Genomic DNA, 21,037 nt, shown 5'->3' with positions numbered 1-21,037 from the left:
ACTCAATAGGGAGCACTTCCTACAAAACTCTCATACTGCCAGTGAGAGGAAGAGAGTCTAGTGGTTAGTTAAAGGAACTGGGAGACTGAGCTACTTGATTCTATTCCTGGCTCTACTGCAGACTCACAGTGAAATTAAACGAGTCCTGAGTCTTTTTAGCCTCAGTTTACCCAGGTGGGAAATGGAAGTAGCGCTATTATCAAAAACAGGATGTTCTAGAGTCTAATTGATGCTGAAAACTAAGAACATCTTTAAATAAAAAATAGTCTGGTAGCACTTTAAAGACTAACAAAATCTGTAGATGGTATGATGAGCTTTCGTGGGCACAGCCCACAAAAGCTCATCATACCATCTACAGATTTTGTTAGTCTGGTAGCACTTTAAAGACTATTTGTTGTTCAAGTTTTTCTTGTTACAGACTAACTAAGCTACCCCATTGAAGCTTTAGAGCATCTTTAAATGAAATGTAGTATAATTTAGTAGAAGCACTGTTGTTGTTACACACAGAGAAGTCTAGAAAAATGCTGCCACTTCCTGTCACCACACAGACCCCTTCTTCCCCGCTTCCCCAAATAGCAGAGGAATTTTTACTAATGTATTTTACCACTACAGAGCATGAAGCTGCTTAGGAGGCCCTTGGCCATCACCACTCCCACCTCCAACATACATCCCCTTTGAAACAAGTCTTGGGGATGTGGTGTCTTAGTTGGAATTGGTCCTGCCTTGGGCAGGGGGCTGGACTTGATGACCTCCTGAGGTCTCTTCTAGCTCTATGATTCTATGACAAGGATCAGACGGTTTAGTAAAAATGTGTGCAAATGCAAACGTGTTTTAATGGAGCTCTGACTAGAGCAGTGTTTCCCAATTTTATTTGGCTGAGGAACCCTTTTCAGAATTTCAAGGAACCCCTAGGTTTCTCAAGAAAAAAAAGGGGGGGGCACCAATTCATGCAAATCCCCACCAATGCATGAAAATCACATTCTTTCCCCAAGACCCCCCTCCACCCTCTTCCTTGAGGCCTCATCCGCTCTGTTCCCCTCCTCTCCATCATTTGCTATCTCCAGCCCTTATACACTTTCCCTGGGTTGAGACAGGAGGTGCAGGCTCAGAAGTGGGAATGAGGGATTTGGGTGTGGGAAGGGGTGAGAAGAACAAGCTCTGGGAGTGAATTTGGATGCAGGAGAAGGGGATGTTGGCTCAGGGAGGGGGCTCCAAGCTCAAGAGTGTTGGGCTCAGGTGGAAGGTTGGGGTTGCTGAGCAAGCTATGGGCTTGTGGATGTGAGGATGCAGGAGTTTGGGCTGGATATGTGAGGGACTCAGGGCAAGAAGGTTGTGAGTATGATGGGCTCAGGACACAGATTTGTGATGTGTGGATGGTGCAGGAGTGTAGTGGCAGAAGACTGAGGCTGTGGGGATGCAGGAGTTTGGGGATGTAAGAGGCTCAGGACAGGAGGTTCCAGTGTATGATAGGCTCAGATTTGGGGTCAGGTGGTGCAGGAGTGTTATGATGCTGCAGTGAGATGGGGGTTTGGCCCCAAATGGGGGCTTGTTGGACAGGCTTCATTTTTAAATAAAATATTATGTCAAACTCAAAAGGTTTTAGCATTGTCTTTATTTATGAGAGGTGCAAGGAACCTGTTTTGAGTCAAGGGTCACTGACCCACAGAAAAGTCAGTTGGGGCCACACAAGTGAGATGCAAAAAAACCCAACAACCCTCCAAAAAACCCCAAGCCTCACTAATGTGATCCCAAATGTGCTGGTGGGAGCAGGGGACAGAGTGAAAGTGGGAGCTGAGGCTGGGGTTAGGGTGCTGCTGGGTGGAAGGATGCTGACTCAGGTGGCGGGGTGCTGTGGCAAGGTGCTGGGGCAGACAGGTGGCAGGGTGCTGGGGTCAGGGACATGGTCCTGCATGGGTGACTGGCAGGGTGCTGCTGGGTGCTAGCGTGGTTGGCAGGGTGCTAGGGCCAGGGTCAGGATGGTGCTGAGTCCTGGGGTGTGAGGCAGGGTGCTGGGGCCACGGTCAAGGTGATGCAAGGTGCTAGGGTGGATGTCAAAGCTGCCAAGGAGTGGGATAGGGATGGGGTGCAGGATCTGGGAGGGAAGTGGGGGACGGAACTCCACCCCCACCTCGCAGCCCAGCCCAGCTCAGCTCAGCTCCCCGGACCTCCCCACTCTGCAACCCAGCTGAGCTCAATTTACCTACACCTTCCCCCAAACCATGCAGACATGCTGAGCTAGAGTTGATTCCCTGCCCCTGCCTGCCTCTCTCCCTCGCTCCCCTTGGCTGTGTCTACACTGGCACGATCTTGCGCCAAAGCGGCCGCTCTTGCACTAAAACTTGCTTCCTGTCTACACTGGCCGTGTGTTCTCGCGCAAGTACACTGACATTCTCATGTATGAAATTAGGGCTTCTTGCCCAAGAACTATGATGCTCCCGCTCAGGAATAAGCCCTTTTGCACAACTGTTCTTACGCAAGAGGCCAGTGTAGACAGGCAACATGAATTTCTTGCACAAGAAAGCCCAATGGCTAAAATGGCTGTCGGCATTTTCTTGGGCAAGAGAGCGTCCACACTGCCATAGATGCTCTTGTGAAAAAGCACAGCTCGCACATGGCAGTGTGGACGTGTTCTTGCACGAGAACTCTTGTGCAAGATGTTCTAGCACAAGAAACCGCCAGTGTATTCATAGCCTAAGAGTTTCCTCGCATGAGCGAAATGAATTGTGTTGTGCACCAGTACTGAGTTCATGTGGCTTGTTTGGATGTGTCACTGTGGCACCCAAGTTATTAATAAATATCTCATAAACCATTACCTTTTCTCTCTGCTGCCATGTCTCCTCCCCTTGTTCCATCAGCTCCCCTGGTGCCTGCTGCCTCCCAACTCCTCACCCTCCTCTGCTGTCCTGACTTCTGCCCTTCTCACTGCCCTTAGCCCTCCTACAACCTTTCCCCCTTCTCCAGCCCTTCTCTCCTCCCTGTGCCCATTCCTCCAGTAGCCCCACTCTGATCATGTGAGCTACCTCTCCTCATCCCCTCTTCTAACACATCCCTCTACAAACCTGCCCTGCCTCTCTCCTCTAGTGGTGGTCCCTCCCCTGCAGGTGTCTGCCCTTCTGCTTCACTCCAGAATCTCCTGGCACTTGCACCTTCTCTTACTCCTGCACCCTCCTGTTGCCTCCTCCTCCCTCACTGCCCCTACCTCCTTTGCCCTCTTTTTCCCTGATGCCCACCCCCTCACCACCCTCTGCTCCTGTTCCCCTCATGTCCTTGTGCCCTCACACATGACTTGCTCCATCCTGGCCTTCCTCATACCCACCCTTTCTTTCAAGCCTTCTCCCAGCACCTCTCCCTCCCCCCTCTAGACCCCAATGCCCTTACCCTCTTCCCTCCCAGCATCACCCTGTCCCCCTCCCACTGACACCTCCCCTCCTGCCATTTTCCTCATTGTCTGCACTTGGCCCCCTGGCATTTGTCTCTCCTCTACCCTGTCCTTTTGGTGCCTTCTCCTCTCTTCCCCCTCTCTCTCTGCACAAGCCCCTTCCTCTCCCAGCCCTTCCCCTAACTTCTGCGCTCCATCCCCGGACTCTGAACCCACAACTTAGCCACACGGCGCAACGCAGCGCCCAGCAGTTTTAAAATCTCGGGATGTGACGTTATGTCACGCCCGGGAATCTCCCCGCCTACCGCTTTGAGCATGCTGCGAAGGGCAGCAGCAGCCAGCAAGGAGGAGCTCAGTGAAGCTTGCGCATGGCAGGGCCAGGGCTGGGGGAGAGACGCTCTGGGACCGGGGTAGGAGGATGCGCGGGGGGTCCAGGGCCCACTCCAGTTCCAAATATTGCTGTAACATGGGCACCATGAGCCCATACAATTCACTGCCCATGCCTCTGCTGGCTAGCTGGCTCTCTCTCTTTTAGAGGGGGAAGGGGAGTGCCAGCTCCTCACAGAACCCCTAGTTTTGCTTCACGGAACCCCAGGGTTCCCTGGAGCACCAATTGGGAAACACTAGACTAGAGCAATCTTAATTAGCATCAACTGCCAACTTGCAAGGGCGAAACTGCCACTTAAGCATCTGGGCTGAGTGAATATCTGTGCTTTGAGGATGCAGGTTCACTGAATTTGAAGATAATGGGCTGTTAGAATCATCATGCACTATAGCAAATACTGGTTGGCACCTGATTTCCTTACTGCCATCATGTTGCTTTGCCTTTCACAATTACTTGATGGGATGCCTCAGTGTTAAGTAGCTGATCATCACTGAGTTCTTAAGCATGTGCACACAGACGGAATAGGAGTCATGACTTCTGGGTTCCATTTTCCAGCTCTTCTTCTGATTCACTCCATAACCCCAGACAAGTCATTAGCAGGCTTCTGCCATTGGGGTGCATTGCTTGCCTACTTCAGATGGATACAGTCAGGCTGAGTTGACTGGTGTGTGTCAATTGCTTTGAGATCCTTGGGTGAAAGGTGCTTCTATAAGTATATCACACTATGAACGAGAAATAAACCGCATCATAGATTCCATGTGAGATGAATGTGCTTTTTCCTGCAGGCAGATTTTACGGTGCTTGATTATTGTGCATATTTCGCTGTGTTTTGAGGCTATGACTGCATTGCCGTCCCTTAGGAACTGCATTTTACAGCAACAGCAAATTTATAGCCCTGTTGGGTGTTTCACAAAACAAGACCAAGCCACATTTGGAAATTCTCTATCCTTGTTCTCTCATCTTTTGCAGTTCTTGTTCTTCTCTTTGCTCTGTTCTGGTGCAGTAGTAGTCCTCCTTTTACCATGCTACCCAGGGTCCTAATGTACCATTAGTTTTTATGTGGCATTCAATGCAGTTTAAAAACTGAATGTACAATTTGGACCATGATACGTACTGAGCTACATAACTTAAAATGAAAACCTGGGGTCCATTCTGTTCCCAGCTTAGATGGCAACTGGCTACAAGTCTGGACTGTGTCTATTTTTCAGTATGGGCCGAATCCAGTGAACAAAGTGAACTGAAGTAGAAGAGGAAGCTCTCTCTCAGTACACTGTCCTGTTAACAGAAGGAGCTGTGAATAAGTGCTCACTTTTACTTCCATCCCTGTCCCAATCCATTTCCCATTGGAGTGAACACAAAGTCTCCTGCCTATTTCTGTGGGTGTTGGGTCAGGCCATTAGAAAATTATGTATCTGCTTCTTTTAGCATAGGTTGCTGAAGCTCATCCAACTAAAATGTCAGCTGCCAGATCTGTGACCTAATACTCTGTAAAGACTATATTCATCATGCGTGCGTTATGGGCCTTCTGTGTTTCAATGGTCTGAGCTCTTTGCCTCCTTGGACATTTTTTTATCCTTTATAGCAAGCCAAACTCTCCATTAACTTCACCGATGATAAATATGAGACCAAATGTCAAGTTGGTGTTTTTGAGCTGGGGAAAAAAACTCATGCATTTATCAGACTGAATGATTCCATGTACCTTTTACACAGGCTAGTCACGTTCTCTCATTTCTCCAGGGATTTGTGTTCTTCTTTGCTGTCGCTCTCTTTCCTGTCTGACCCCTCAGTGAAGCCATAGGCAAAATTTGTGACCACACCAGTTGTTTATGTGTCAACAGACCTGGTTCTCATCAAGCATAAAACTGGGACTTCACTGCAAGGTTAAGCAGGAGAAACTGAGCAATGGGGAAAAAAACCCTTAGGAAAGTAGCTACTTCCCAAATATGTACCATCTCGAAACTAGCTAAAGCTTTGGGTTTTCTGCTGAGAAGAAGGGATTTTGGTTGCTGACAGTGGGGGATAATTTCTTAGCCCTGGTCTACAGTATGACTTTATTTTGAAATAATCCCCACTAGGTCGAATTTATAAGTGGAGCGTACACACTACCAACCCTGTTATTTTGAAATAACAGGCTACTTATTTTGAAATCTATACTCCTGATTTTCTCAGGGAATAATGCTAATTTTGAAATAGTTATTTTGAAATAGCTTTCATGTGGATGCTCCAGTGCCACTATTTCAAAATAACTACTCCTTAGAGGAATTCGTACTAATTACTCCCCAGTGCTTCCTGGGACTCTAAGTCAAGGGAATGCACCCAATTAATGGAACCTGCTTCAGACTAATTTTGAGGCTTCCCTGTAGTAGGGACACACAATTTTGATTTTATAAAGTCAGGAGTTAAGTTGAATGTAGTTATTTTGAAACAGTTTCCTAGTGTAGACATGCCTGTAGATGAGTCATATACTAAATTAACCCACCACCCTTTGCTTTCAGACACTTTCCCATACATTAAATCAGTTTGGAGAGGGTTGTGGGGACTGCAGTACGATGCAATTCAACTATGCAATTGGGCAGCAGAATAGCGCATGAAATGCAATGCAATGTAATGTAGTGCCTATTTGACAGAGCAACTTCAGCTATTCATATTCACTGACAGTTCCTAAAATTAACAAGTTATTCTGAGAATGGATCTTGGTACCACTATGCACAGCTCCTTTCAAACATATGCTCACTGCTCAGAAGGGGTCAAAATCACAAACAAGATATTGTGTTATGAAACTGAGAGGAAAAATAAATAATGAAGGATTCTGCTGTTATGTAAATTCATGGTATCTTGAACATGCAGGTTGCTTATGCCATCTAAATTTGAATATATATATACATATACACACACACACACTAGAAAAAGAAAAGGTTCAGACAAGAGCAACAAAACTAATAAGCGACATGGACAAACTTGGGAAGAGATAGTGAAGAATCTGGGGATGAAAACCTGGCCCAACTTAAGTCAATAGCAAATCTTCCATTGACTTCTGTGGGTCAGAATTTCACCTCAGGGCTCCTGAGTCTAGAAAGGAGACATGATGGAAGTATATAAAATAATGAAAGGTCGAGAGAAGTTTGTCTTGCTATTAAAGCTCTGTTAACAATTCTCTTGATAACTCACTAGCATGGAAAAAATCCAGCTGATTCGCCCAGAGCTATATTGACATTGCAGACCTAACATTCACAAAAAGGAGTAAAAATAAATGTAAGCCTTCCCTTGTTCAATAAAGTAAGCTGATATGAGCTTGGCTACAAACAAAGTACCTGCTCTGAATCAGGTGACATTTCAGTGCAGATCTATATTGCAAGTGATTTGTCACCGGTTAGCAACTGAATCGGCAGCAAGAAACTTACATGCAGAAAAGCAGGCATGAAAAGCAATGAGAGCATGCTTGTTATGATTATGGCAAGGTAGGAATTATAGATTCATTAACGGAGCTGATCAAATACCCACAAAACTATTTTGTGGAAAATGTCATTAAAACTTCTCCCTGCTTTTCATCAAAATTTCAAAAATCTGAAAAATTCGGAACAGAAATCTATTCATTTCTTCCATTCGTTTATCTTACCCTAAAAACATGTAGCCTGAAAACTGTACACTTGGCTAATCAATAAACTCTTGTCTTTCTATTGCTGTCACCATCGTCTTCCAATTTTCCTCCTCCTCCATTGTGCTCTACATTCAGTCAGTAGTGTGGCTTCTTCCTATTTAGCCATGCCCTTCTCCCAGTAGGTCACTAGCTTTTATTTTATGGCCAGAACAACCAAGACCTGAGCCTATTTGAGGCCTCTCAGTGCTACAGCAACACAAAGAAAAGCAGGGAGTTGTGGGTGATGATGATTCAATTGGTGGTCCACCTCTCTCTGACTCTGTTCTGGACCAACATCCTGCATCAGATACTCCTGTGTCACTGGAAGTATAATCAATTGGATGAAAAACAGAGGTCCTGACCACACCGTCATTAAAGATCCTGTAGCATATTATAGGAGTTATTTTTCCTAATGTTCTAGCCGAATCCTTAAGACATAAGACTTACTTTAAATTTCCCCTTCATTTTCAGATGCATAAATTACGCTTCACTTTCTCTCTCTAACCATTGTGCAGCACTCCCAAGTTTCATGCCCCAGGCTCTTGTGCCTCAGTGAGGAACAAATGGATTCTTGTGTGTCATTTGTAGCGGTAAGTCGGTTTTGTAAAGGGCAGATTGTGACGCATACTACTCAAGTTGTCTTACACCTTTTTGTGTGACTATCGGGAGCCAGATACTACTCACTGTGAGAAAGGGGATCAGTCTGGCTCTAAATTTGTAAACCAATTGGGAATCCTCCTAGCTGAACAATACAATGTGAGCATACAGGATGCAATTATAATTCTTATCATCAGTATCCAACCCTATGTATCAGTGGCCCGGGAACATTTTTAAGAGTGGAGGTGCTGACATGCCTTCCCCCTTATCCTGTTCTCCCCCAACAGCTGAGGCTCGGAGCAAAGCCCTAGTGCACAGAACCAGCAGCTAGGACTCAGGGCATGGGGTCAAAGGAAAGCCCTCCAGAATGCAGGGCAGCCAGCAGCAAAGTCCCCCAGCACACAGGGCTGGCAGTAGAGCCCCAGGTGTGTGGGGCAGCAGCCAGGACCCCAGGTGCAAAGCCAACAGCAGAACCCTAGAAGGTGGGGAGACATCTGGGACCCTGGGTGCCAGGCTGGAAGCTGGATGTGATGCAGCAGTCCCCGCATCTCTGATTACCATACCTATAGCCCTGCTTGTCTTCAGTTGTATTCTCTTCTGGGCTTGAGATCAGCACAGTGCTTTTGCACGTCATTTGAAGCTTTGTAGGAAACTTTGACTTTATACATCCCCCCTAACGTAAAGGAAACACTTTTTTAAAAAAAATCCCAATATTAGCAAAATTTAAAAACAAAAACAAAAAACAGGCTTTTGGCAAACAGGATGAAAGAGCAGAGGCTTGTGTGCACTTAAGTAATACACAGAATACTCCAGAGAGTCTACTTCAAACAGAGCTCCCTGCTATATTCATTTCCACCTTACCACTTTGTTCATGAATGTTATGGCATTGCTCATTTTTACTGCCCCTGGTTATCTATTGTGCCCACAGAACACACGATAATGGAATCATCCATCCAGTATTTAGAAATTCAGTATGATAGGAATAAGAAGCTCATCGAATTCTGTATTAAAGCAGTGTCTGGTAAGGATTGTATAGTAAAGGTTGCTCTTTAAAATAGCCTCCAAAATGTTGTATAAACCCTTGTTTTTCTCTGTAATTACCTCCAAGGCACAGTGCTGGGAAAACAGGAACATGTTCACTTGTATTTCCTGAGGTGCTTTAAATATCCAGTAAACTACATACTGAAAAGCAACTTGTCAAGTTTATTAAGACTTCAGTGTGCTCCCAATATGGACATGACAAATAGCACCACTAAATGGAGGTAACTTTAGCTATCTGTCAGATGAATCTTCAGCTAGTAAACACCTACAGCTATGGAACACTTATCTTGAAGAATTCTAAAGAAACGGTGGATTTAAATCAAATGTTTTGTTTCTTCTTTCTAATACTCTCTTTACCAGGCTAGTCATTCTCTTCCTATGCTCAGAAGAAACATGATGACTTTGGCAACAGAAGTTATGCTTTAAATTCAGGACAAAACCCCAAACTTTCCACCTAGCAATGGTGTCCAATCGCTCTCCAATTAAGTGCAGCGTACCATAGCAATGCAAGGTGTTCATTGTGGGCAAGTAAATGCCAGCTTTTCTTAGGAAGAGTCAGCTCTGGTAAAGTTCTACAATAATCAGAGAACTCTAGTATCACTATTTGCTGAACTACAAAAAAGTTGTACCTATTAGAAATAGGGGCTCTCTATTGTGGCAGTGAACTGAATATGGTATGGGTCTAGTTTCTCTATGACATATACAACTCAAAATTTTGCACTCAGACCTATGTTATGTCCCTATCACTATAGAACCTCACAGAAATTAGTATTTTTTTCCCTCTCATAGCATGCCAATGAAATAAAAACTGTGGCCAGAGGGACTCTGTTTTTCACACTGTCAAGGTTTCGCACTTTGGACCCAGCCCAAAAAAGCATTTACATTTAAGCACTTGCTTAAGTCCCATTAAGTTAAGAGGATTTAAGCACAAGTTAAGTGCAAACACAAGGTAAATGCACTGATGAGTCAGAAACTAAATACAGTCCTGGAAACAGAACTGCCGGGATGGGGAATCCTATTAAAACCACAGTGAATCTGTGTGTGAGAGAGAGATATTCCAGGCATGTTATACAGCATCGGACCTTAAAACTCTGAAAGGCCATTTGTCTTCACATGAATTATCACAGAATCTGGGGTGCTCTTGCAAAATATTAATTACAATGTTAACAAGCCAAATTCTGAGATCCTCTCTCATAGTTTACTGAGTCAAACTCATTGGCTCCTACAGCAGGCCAAATTCCAGCAAAGTCAGGATTTTGCCTGCAAAGCGGCAGAGTAAAACCTGAGTAAGGAATTCAGGATCTGGCCCAAAGAGACGTTTGCAAACAAAGATGGGAATGGAACCTCAGAGTCCTGGCCAACAGCCATATTTGGGAAGGGAATTTGCCTTCAGCACTTCACAACTGACAGGATATTGGGTGATTTGTTAGGTAATATAATTGTCATTTTGTCTCCATTCCAATTTGGAATGGATTGTCAGAAACAATCAAATGGTGACGAGAACCATAGGGACTAAGGCTATTAGCGTATGTTAGAATTTAATTTTAATATTTATATCCTCGTAAGCAGGGATTCTCAAACTTCACTGCACCGTGACCCCCTTCGTACAACAAAAATTACTACAGGATCTCAGGAGGGGGAACTAAAGCATCAATCTGACTGAGCCATACAGCCCTGAGCAGGGGGCCTGTAATCTGAGTCCTTCTCCCCCACCCCGGCTGTGGGGCAAAGACTTCAACCCCAGTAAATCTAATGCCAGCCCTAGTGACCCCATTTAAACTGGGTGGCGACCCACTTTGGGGTCTGGACAGATTGTGAGAACCACTGCTCTTAAGGGACTGAGGATGGGAGCCAGGGCTTCTGGAATCTGTTTCCGTTTCTTCAGTGACTCACTGGCTCACCACTGGCAAGTCACTGAGGCCATATTTTCAAATTCAGGTGCTCAAGTTAGACCTGTGTTAGTTAGGTACCTATTTTCCCAGATGAACAACCACACTCAGACTAAAAAATAGCAGGCTTTTTTTAACCATGAGGGTAATTAAGCATTGTAATAGTGTAGAGGCTAGGTGGACTCTCCATCATTCTGCCATTGAGAATTGGGATGCCATTCTAAAAGACATGCTCTTGCTCTACCAGAAGGCATGGGCTTGACACTGAGAGAAATTGTACCGCTTGTAACACGTAGGAAGTCAGACAAGTTGAGCATAATAGTCCCTATTGGCCTTCATATCTATGAATCACACCAACCATTGACATCAGATGTATGGAATATCCCTGTCCCTTTGGTATATTTAGCTGCAGTGTGACACTCATATTCCAGCATTCTTAGTAGAAGGCCTTACATCCTCAACGTAGCCTTAAAACAACAAAATTGCAAAATAAGCCATCTCTCTTTCAGACCTAATATCTGATCTTCAGATATCTTCTCCCATAGTATCTCTAAGGCTCTTAGGCCATGTCTTCATTAAAATAGAAGATTGACGTTGCTGCAATCGCTCTTTTGCAGTTCGATTTAGTGGATCTAGTTAAGATCTGCTAAATTGAACTCAGAGAGTGCCTCCATCAGTGGCCCGTACTCCTGCTTCTGCAAGTGTGACAGGGTGTCTGCCCTGCACTGGCCCTTTAAGGGCAAAAACCCAGCCCTGACTGAGGGCTGAGCGTGAAGCCCCAGCTGAGGTAGTTATTGCTCACTAGGGCTCAGCTGGAGGCTGTATAAAGAAGGGTTCCTGGAGGGAGAGTGTAGACTCACTTGCTCTGGCTGGAGAGCAGGAGAGATCTGGCTTCCTGAAGGTAGGGCAGCATTGGGGAAGGAAGGATAGGAAAAGGCAGCAGATCCACACCCCCTTGCCAATGATGAGTGGCCATTACAGACTGTAGTATGCCCCTGAGGCAGGGGCTAGATGAAGACTGGCGGTGGGTCACTGAGGCAAAGAGGGTAGAGGGGAACTGGGTATTCCCTGGGATGGGAGGACCCTGGAGTGCAGAGACTGATAAATACCTCCCTCCCCCGGAAGGGGGTCAAGAGACACTAGAGTGGGCACTGCTGGAGGCCACAGTTTGGGAGCGACATGGGTCCGGACGGGAGTGCATGGAGTGAGGACATGGGGAGACACCGGCAGAGGAAGGCATCCTGTGAGTATCTGAGCTAATTCCCAGTGCTACCGGAAGGAGGCGCCATGAGTCTGCCCCGTGACAGCAAGGAGTAAAGGAAGCTGATGGGAGCATTTGCTCCTGTCGGTCTCACGTTGTGGGGAAACTCGAAACAAGGTATGCTGACTCCAGCTACTAACATAGCTGGAGTTGCATTTTTTTTCTAACTTCCCCTTCAGTGTAGACCTGGCCTTACCTTCTCATACATTATTTGACCGATAATTCCTGGTTGTGGAGCATGTTGCAGACTCTAGCATATTTCAGCTTTCTAGATTACTATGATTTACCAAAAATGCCATTTTTGTTTCCGTAAACAAGGATTTAGTTTTATTACTTCTTGAGCTCATCACAACACACAGCATCACAATCTCCCTTGTGTTCATTGTCCTGATAAAAATATAGTTGCAGCTGCTCATTTGCTCAAATCTGACTGTTGGCAATCACAGCAGGGCCCTGAAAATAATGAATGTGATCTTATGGTAAGGTAAAGAGGCTAGTCTGTCTTTTAGAAAAGCTTTCTCAGTGCAGTGCTTCCATTAGCCCCCTATTGATACCTTCAGATGGTATTTTTTCATGTCTGATGCATAAAAATAAAAGCAACGCCTACTTATTTACCGCAGAATCAACACTTTCCCAGCAATCAATTAACAGTCCCTGTGACACAATGAGAACATGCTTACCAAACTTTCCACTCCAGAGTTTCTAGACTCCAACACATGAAAATAAATAGCTTAACTTCACTTACAGCTCACCACAGCCCTATGATGTGTGGCAGATTGGTATTTCATAGACAGAGGCAGAGGGATGTTAAGTGGCTTCTCTAGTGAATCAGCTGGCAACTGAACAGAGGAGTCTGGCTCCACAGCCCAGTTTTGAACCAGCAGATGTGATTAGGGCTACAGAGAGGAGGCTAGGCAAGTTCCTCCAGTCTGAACTTAAGTCTCAGAGAGGTCGCCAAGTTACCTGTAAATGAAAACACAACACTCCAATTGACCATTTTTCCCTTCTCTTTCCCTCCCCATCCCCTCGTTTTCTGCTATATATTCGCAACTCTGGACTCCTTGCTCCATTCATCTGAAGAAATGGGTTTTGCTCATGATACCATCTACATTTTTTGTTGGTCTGTTTGTAAAATTTGTTCAGCTGACAGTAGGGGCATCACGTCTGGTCTGGTCACTGATGAGCATGTCTAGGCCAGTGGTTCCCAAACTTTTTGGCATCATGCCCCCTTTTTTATTTTTGAGAAACCCTCATGCCTCCCCATCTCTTCTTTACCATCATCCAACCCCCCTTTTAACAAAAAAAATCAATTAATAATTTAAAATTAAAAATAAACACAAAAACTTGGTATACAAATTTTTATTTAAAATGAAAAATAAGCACAAATAGTTTTTCTTGGCACAAACATTCAATAAAAATGTAATATAACATAACAAATAGCAGAAACAAAACGAATTTAATGTGAAGGATGATGATGCATTTTCTTCACGAGTTGGGAAATCCTAGGTTTGAAAGATGAAAGTGTGCAATGAAATTGTTTTCAACATCCAGTCCATTTTTGTTTCGTTTTTAATGTGACTAAACTTGAAAAGCTATTTTTCCCCACAGAGGTAACTCGAAAAAAACGGAAGAATAATACGTAGCGCTTCTTCTCCAACTTTCAAGTAAATTGGGAAATATTTTATCCAAAATTCCTCCAAACTTGAGTTTTCGAGATTATCTTCCACATTTGAATCATATTTCATTTCAAGTGCTTGTTCTTTCAATACTTTTGGCAATGAATCGACATCAACTTTGAACGGATTGCGTACTAATTTATGAACAGGGTTGCCAGAAAAGTTGTCTGGAAAATAGCAGATGAATTCGTCAGCAAGGCAGTCCAGATGAAACACAATTTTGCTTTTCGCATCCTCTTTACAAAGTTCTTGGAAACCTTCATTTTCAGCAAATGATGAAAATGTTGGAAAAGACAGAAAGTTAGGCATTTGAGCTTGCGTTCAACATTTCCAAAGCTGGATTTTTTTCTGTAAACACTTTGATGGCATCGTGGTGCACTATAATGTTTGCAGCATTGTTTCCTTGCAGCTTCAAATTGAAGTTGTTCAAAGATTCAAAAATCCACAAAGTATGCAAGTGAAAGTTGAAACGTTTGGTCCATAAACACATTCGTCTTTCAGTTCGAATAATCTCAAAAGCATGCTATCTTTGGAAAGCCATCGTACCTCCATGTGAAACAAAAGAGTTTTATGATCCGCTCCCAAATCCACACAAAGAGCAGCAACAAGTCTTGTATTTAAAGCTCTGTTCTTCACAAAACTGACAACTCTGATGGCCAAATTCAGTGAGTCATGTAGGTCATCTGGAAGGGTTTTAGCAGCCAACGCTTATCTGTGTATGACGCAGCGGGGGTTCCAGTGTATGATAGGCTCAGGGTTGGGGTATATGAGGAGATGCAGGGGTGTTATGATGCTACAGTCAGATGGGGGCTTGGCCCCAACTGGGGGCTTGTTGGCCAGGCTTCATTTTTAAATAAAATATGTCCAACATAAACATTTCAGCATTGTCTTTATTTATGGCAGGGGCAAGGAATCTGTTTTGGGTCAGGGGTTACTGACCCACAGAAAAATCAGTCAGGGACCACACAAGTGAGATATGAAAAAACAACCCCTCCAAGCCTCACTGATGTGGCCCCAATTGAGACACCTCGCTCCACTGGCACCCAAGCCCCATGGGGGGAGGGTAGGTAAGACTGAGGTTCAAGGCCTCAGGCCAGATTAACTCCTCTGGAGTAACAGGGTTAGTGGAATTTGTGGTCCCCATACATCCTGAGGTGGGACCAAAAATGAGAGATCCAGTGTGCGGGACAGGGGATCCAGTGTGCCAGTGAGTAGGATAGGGATTGGGTGCAGAATCTGGGAGGAAAATAGCATACAGGAGCAAGCTGGGGTTAGGTGTCTGGCCAGGAGGGCAGGGTGCTGGTGGTGTCTGCGCAAGGTGCTAGATGGGGTCTGGCCAAGGGTCAGGAGCAGGGTGCTGTTGGGGGCTGGGGCAGGGAGCTGGTGGGGCCCTGGGAAGGGGGGCAGAGTACTCATGGAGGTGTGGGCAGGGGGAGGGCACAGGGACAGCTCAGTTGGTAACTGGGGGTCCCACAGCTGCGCACCAGGTCCAGGTCTCAGGAAGCACGTACACTGCTTTTCTCCTCCCCAAACAGCTGGCGCATTTCCTGAAAAGCTAGATCTGTCGCACCTTGTTCTTCTGCTCCTCCCGGAAGCTACATGCTGCCTGAGCAGTTGAAGCTGGCACGGTCCCAGGACTCCTACTGGCTCCTCCCCCCATGCAGGAAGGCAGCAGGGGGAAGGAAGTCCCCACGTCATGACAGACCTGGAGTTTCAGGAAATGCGCCGGCTGTTTGGGGAAGGGGGAAGCAGCGCACGTGCTTCCTGAGACACCAGCTCTAGCATGCAGCTGTGAGACTTCCCCCCTATGCTGCAGGAAGCCTGCACTACCTCCATTGTCTCAGGAGGTAGTGCCAGCGCGGGCTCTTTCTTGGGACGAGGGGGAAAGATGTGGGCCTGGGTTGCCTTGCACCCTTCTGGGGATTTCCTCATGCCCCCCCAGGGGGGTGTACCCCCCAGTTTGGGAACCAATGTTCTAGACAAAGGGTTCTGCTGTGCATCTGGGAACCATTCTGGGAGCACCTAAAAGGAGCCTGCTCCTCAGTTACAATAAGGCTCCTTACTCTGCTTTAGCAGTGTAAAGGGAGATGGTCCACAGAATAATCCCTATTATCTGATATAGAGCTGCATAAGGGTTCAAAACCAGCCTGATTCCCTGTTCCAGGCACACAGAGCATGTTAGGAGCCTGCCTAGAGTGTGCTGCACTATGGTTATTCTCCTCTTACTAAGGCAAGCCTCAAAAGGTCCCAGAGTAAGAAGGGTGTAAATCCTCCTCTAATGTAAACAGGAATTACTCCATTTCCTATAATGGAGCAATGACCGTTTACACTAGTTGAGCATTGGTCCCAATGAGCGCAAATTTGGCCTAGGGCAACCTCTGCTCCCCCTATCTCCATCACTGCCACAAGATTAGCATTAGGGTAACTGAGTTCAGGGACGGCATAGATGTGGATCCTACCTCTGAAGGGGCCTTCCCTATGCAGCATTTTCCTGGGAGCAATATAGGGCTAATTTCATGGAGGTTAGGTCCATAAAAGGCTATTAGCCTGGGGATAAAATGGTGTCCTTGGCTTCTGTTTGTCAGAGGCTGGAGAGGGATGGCAGGAGACAAATTGCTTGATCATTGTCTTCGGTCCACCCTCTCTGGGGCACCTGGTGCTGGCCACTGTCGGTAGACAGGATACTGGGCTAGATGGACCTTTGGTCTGACCCAGTACGGCCGTTCTTATGTTCTTATGTTCCTCCTACATGTGAAAGGGCATAAAGACAGAGGCAAGATATTCCAGCCTAGAGGCAAGGCTGAATTTTTACTCACACCACAAGTCTCCTGCTGCAAAATAGGAGCAGGGACATTGAATGGATTTTGGAAATCTCTGCTGGGGCTTAGAGTCAGTCTCCTCCGGATAGGATTATCCCTATGACCTGCAGCAGCTGTACATTGTTAGAATCTCTCCTGGTATTGGGTGCTCGCCTTACACCCCAGCTCCTGGATTATGTGAGAACCTCACCTTTCATGAAAAATAATAAAATTATGTTTATGTCCTTCATAGTGGTGGAGAAAGGTCTGAAAATGTGTACCTGAAAGACTCCAATACGAGCAGGCAAATAATAAGCACACAGCATGAATGATTTTTAAATTGGTGTGTTTTTAAGACAATCTTGTGATTATTGGGGGTCCTGATCCATGATGTCTGGACATTTAGATTTGTCGATCAGCACTGCAGCGCTCCTAGACAAACAATGCTGAGAACGAAAGGGGGTAGTAAGTCATGCAGCAGCATCCACAAAGTGCTTTCTCCAGTATATCTGTTGTCCCACAGGACAAAAGGTGTCATAAGGCCACATCATGTCCCAGGGACTCAACATCTAGCCAATAGTGCAGAAAGGGTTCAAGTCTATACCAAAGAGCAAACCCAAGTGTGTGTGTGTACTAGAATTAACATCTCTAAAATAAGGACAGGAATTTTCTAGGTCTACGAGCTTAGATCATATCCACAGCTCGCCTGTCCTTAATGAGGATCGTGCATTCCAAAAACTGTGGTTTGAAGGTGTTAATGTGTAATTCACGAGTAATGCTTAAGACATAAAATAGGCCCTGCGTGCAGAAAAGAAATTCTAAAGCACAGAGGACTCCAGAGTTGTATACACATTCAGCAAAATGCTTAAATGCGTGTGACTTTAAGTAAGTGAAGAGTCCCATAATGGGACTATTCATATCCTTAAAGTTATATGTCTACATGCTTCCCTGAAATATGGCCTTGATTTTGCCTCTCAGATGCCACCCTGTAGTTTCATCTCGATGGCAGTTGTGTAGTTTTGTTGGGCATTGTTAAATAGCTGCCTTATTCTTTTGCCATAGCACACTGACAATGCAAACTGATCATTTACTGCTAAGTTATGTATTCTTCTTCTACGACACAGCTGCTTTTCAGAAAGGCGCATGAAGTGGTTCCTGGTGGTAAAGTGTTTTGAGATCTTCCAGGGTGAAAGATGCCACATAAATGAAACACACTTAGGCTGTGTCCAGACTCAGGGTTTTTTTCGGGAAAAGTAGCCTTTTCCCGAAAAAACTTCCCCTGCGTCCAGACTCAAGCCGCATTCTTTCGAAATTATTTCGAAAGAACGCGGCTTTTCTTTCAATGGCGGTAAACCTCGTTTCACGAGGAAGAACGCCTTCTTTCGAAAGTTCCTCTTTCGAAAGAAGGCGTTCTTCAATGTAAATAGGGCTTCCTCGAAAGAGAGCATCCAGACTCGCTGGGTGCTCTCTTTCGAAAAAGCGGATTGCTCTTTTGAAAGATCCGCCTGCAGTCTAGACGCGATCTTTCGAAAGAGGCTCTTTCGAAAGAAGCCTGCAGTCTAGACATAGCCTTAGAGTATACTTAACACAGTGGAGCTATGCCAATTCCCACCAACTGAGGGTCTGATCTTTTATTTTTTGATGTTTGTAAATAAAGATAGCCAAACCTTAGGAAGGTTCAGAAGTACAATTCTACCTACCTATCCAAGGTTCAGAAGCTTATGGGAATCTCATTCATCTAAAAATGTCACTGAATTTTCAAGAGAACAAGCTTGATGATCTTTTCAGAGTGGGCATCCTTGATTATTTTATCCACAATGATCTTTGCTATCCTTGCACACTTTGCATTGATGCTAAAATTCCTTCCATGTTCATAGGAAGGTAATTCCTCCAGTTCCAGTTTTCTTTGGGATGCATATTGTGCTGTTTAAAGACATAGGGACACCACAATGTGATAGAGAGAGTAAACTGAAGTTAACCCAGCAGAAGGTTCATATTTTATACTTCCTATTTCTGTTGTTTCTTACAGTAGCGCCTGGGGACAAACCGAGCACAGGGCCAGGGGCGGCCCGTCCATATAGGTGAACTAGGTGGTTGCCTAGGGCGCCAAGTTAAATGGGATGCCAAATGGTGGCGTAATATCATTGAGGGGTTTGGAGGTGGGGGCGCCAATTGCGTGGTTCGCCTAGGGCACCAGTTGCTGGCAGCTAGTCTAGGGCCGCCCCTGCACAGGGCCCTTTTATGCCAGGCACTATACCAACAGAGCAGCCCTGCCCCAGAAACCTAACTTGCTGTTCATCCATGGGATGAGAGCTGGGAAGTCAGCAAAGGCTCCTGCCCCTTTTGGGTGATAGGCAAGATGGTACCTAAGATCTGAACTGGCTTTTTCCCTTTTGCGCACTACAGTTTAATAGCTGTGAAAAGCTCTTTGCCTGGGATCCTGAGCAAAAAGATTCCTGTGGTGTGTTACATTGGAGTCTTAATAAATACAGGATCCCAAGAAGGGAGAGACTCCTCTCTTTTCAAACAGAGTACAGAATTTCTGTGGTCTTTTTACCATAGAAATCTCAAGTCTTGTTGTGCTGCTCAATAGTTTTTAGCACAGTTTTTTAGCTGCATCAGTTTTTTAGCTGCAATGAGAACAGCTCTCTCTCTGTCTCCCCTCCCCTCTCCCCCCTACCCATGCCCTGTCACCTTTCATTAAGCATTACAACACAGCTAAGGTTTTGCATTTTGAGTATTCAAAAAGAATGCCCTTTTTGTGTCCGTGACACTTCTCATCATGGGCTTGGGCTGTGAGGAAACTGTCCAGCTGAGATCAGACCAGGCTGAACCAGCCACTGTGCTGATCCAGGAACTCAAACTTAACTCAAACAATGAAGCATTCAGTTTGTAAGCAAACAAGAACCTCTTCTAACCAAAGGCTGTTCTCCTCCAACTCCACATGCCTTGACATTTTTTCTGCACAACCAATGAAAGCAGCACGCACACACAGCAGGTTTTCCTGAGTAAGAACAATGCTGGTGTCACAAAGGATGTTTGATACCACTTCTAATAGCTTTGTGCCAATGTTCTGGTAGATAGATTCTGGCTAACCGGTATTACAGTGGCAACTTGTGTCATTTTTTGAACAATCACAAAATATTTAAAGGGATTGTGTATACAATATTGAAACTTTATATTTAAATATGATCTTCAGGGCCGACTTATCCATTAAGCACAGTGCCTAGAGCCCACAATACTTTTAGGGGCCCAAGAAAATGTTTTAATTTCTTTTAAAATCAGAAAACAAAAATGAAATTTTAGGGTAGAAGAAAATGTTTTAATTTTTTTCTCACATCAGAAAAAAATGAAACTTTTAGGGCCCATGAAAATCTATTAAATTTTGCCTAAAACAGAAGTATTTAAAGTTATCTTAAAAATATTTTTTAATATTGATATTATTATGGTGGGAGAGGCCCACAAAGGCAAAAGTACCTAGGGCCCAAGAAAGTCATAATGTGGCCATGATGATCTTCACCTGCAAAATGCTTTACTCATTGTCAATGCCGGGATTATTCAGCTACTGCTCTACTGAGGAACATGACAGCTCTGTCCATCGATGTTACATGGCAATTTAAGACAGGAATTGAAGAATATCATATTTGAAACTACTAGATGAATTTAGATGGATAGATTTTAATTACTATCTAGGTAAATGGGAACCTTTAAAAAGTTCCTGCCTACCACTTTGCTATCAGGTACGGGTATTTCTTATATTCCTTTATTCCCCATTCTAACTATAGGGAGTTCCACAAATACCATTGATATCTAATGGGAAAAATAATCCCAAGATTACCTTTTATGCAAAAGGTTCTTTAAGTTTACACCTCTCTGGAAAGAATAGCCAGTGCCCCCCCCCCCCCCCCCACGCATTATGCTTGAGTATAAATTCCTTTCTGATTTGAGATTATGAGTGCCACCTACTGAACTATGACCATTATTCTCTGGGAATTCCTTAAAGGTCTTCCATTCAAGACCTGATTCACTGGGGTTTTGAAAGCTAATAAAAACTTGCTGTGGTATGGCTATCGTGTCATAATAAAGAACTGAGCTAGAAAACCATGATGCAATTAAGATTAACAAGCATGTATTTGCCCTACTGGGCATTGTCTCTACTACCAAATCTATTTGAATATAAATATTCTAAATTTTCACTTCGTACACAAACTGATCATGAATTCAATACCTGTGTATTACGACAGGTACTACAGAAAAATGGAAGGACTAAATTTATTGTTTATCCATTTTTATGAGCAAAGGCACTTTGTCAAAAGATGCAGAAAAAAATACCTGAATCAATCCAAGTGGGAAATAATCCTGAAGGATTTTCAC

The 21,037-nt window shown here is 44.7% G+C and overlaps 1 protein-coding gene across 1 annotated transcript in view; it reads right to left on the bottom strand.

The window, feature by feature from the left end:
• Positions 1-21,037, bottom strand: part of KCNQ3 (potassium voltage-gated channel subfamily Q member 3) — a 274,082-nt gene that overhangs the window by 94,056 nt on the left and 158,989 nt on the right. The window lies entirely within an intron of this gene.

The sequence above is a fragment of the Pelodiscus sinensis genome, chromosome 2, assembly GCF_049634645.1.
Source record: "Pelodiscus sinensis isolate JC-2024 chromosome 2, ASM4963464v1, whole genome shotgun sequence".
In the NCBI taxonomy this organism is placed as follows: domain Eukaryota; kingdom Metazoa; phylum Chordata; order Testudines; family Trionychidae; genus Pelodiscus; species Pelodiscus sinensis.
This window is presented reverse-complemented; position numbering and strand designations above follow the sequence as displayed.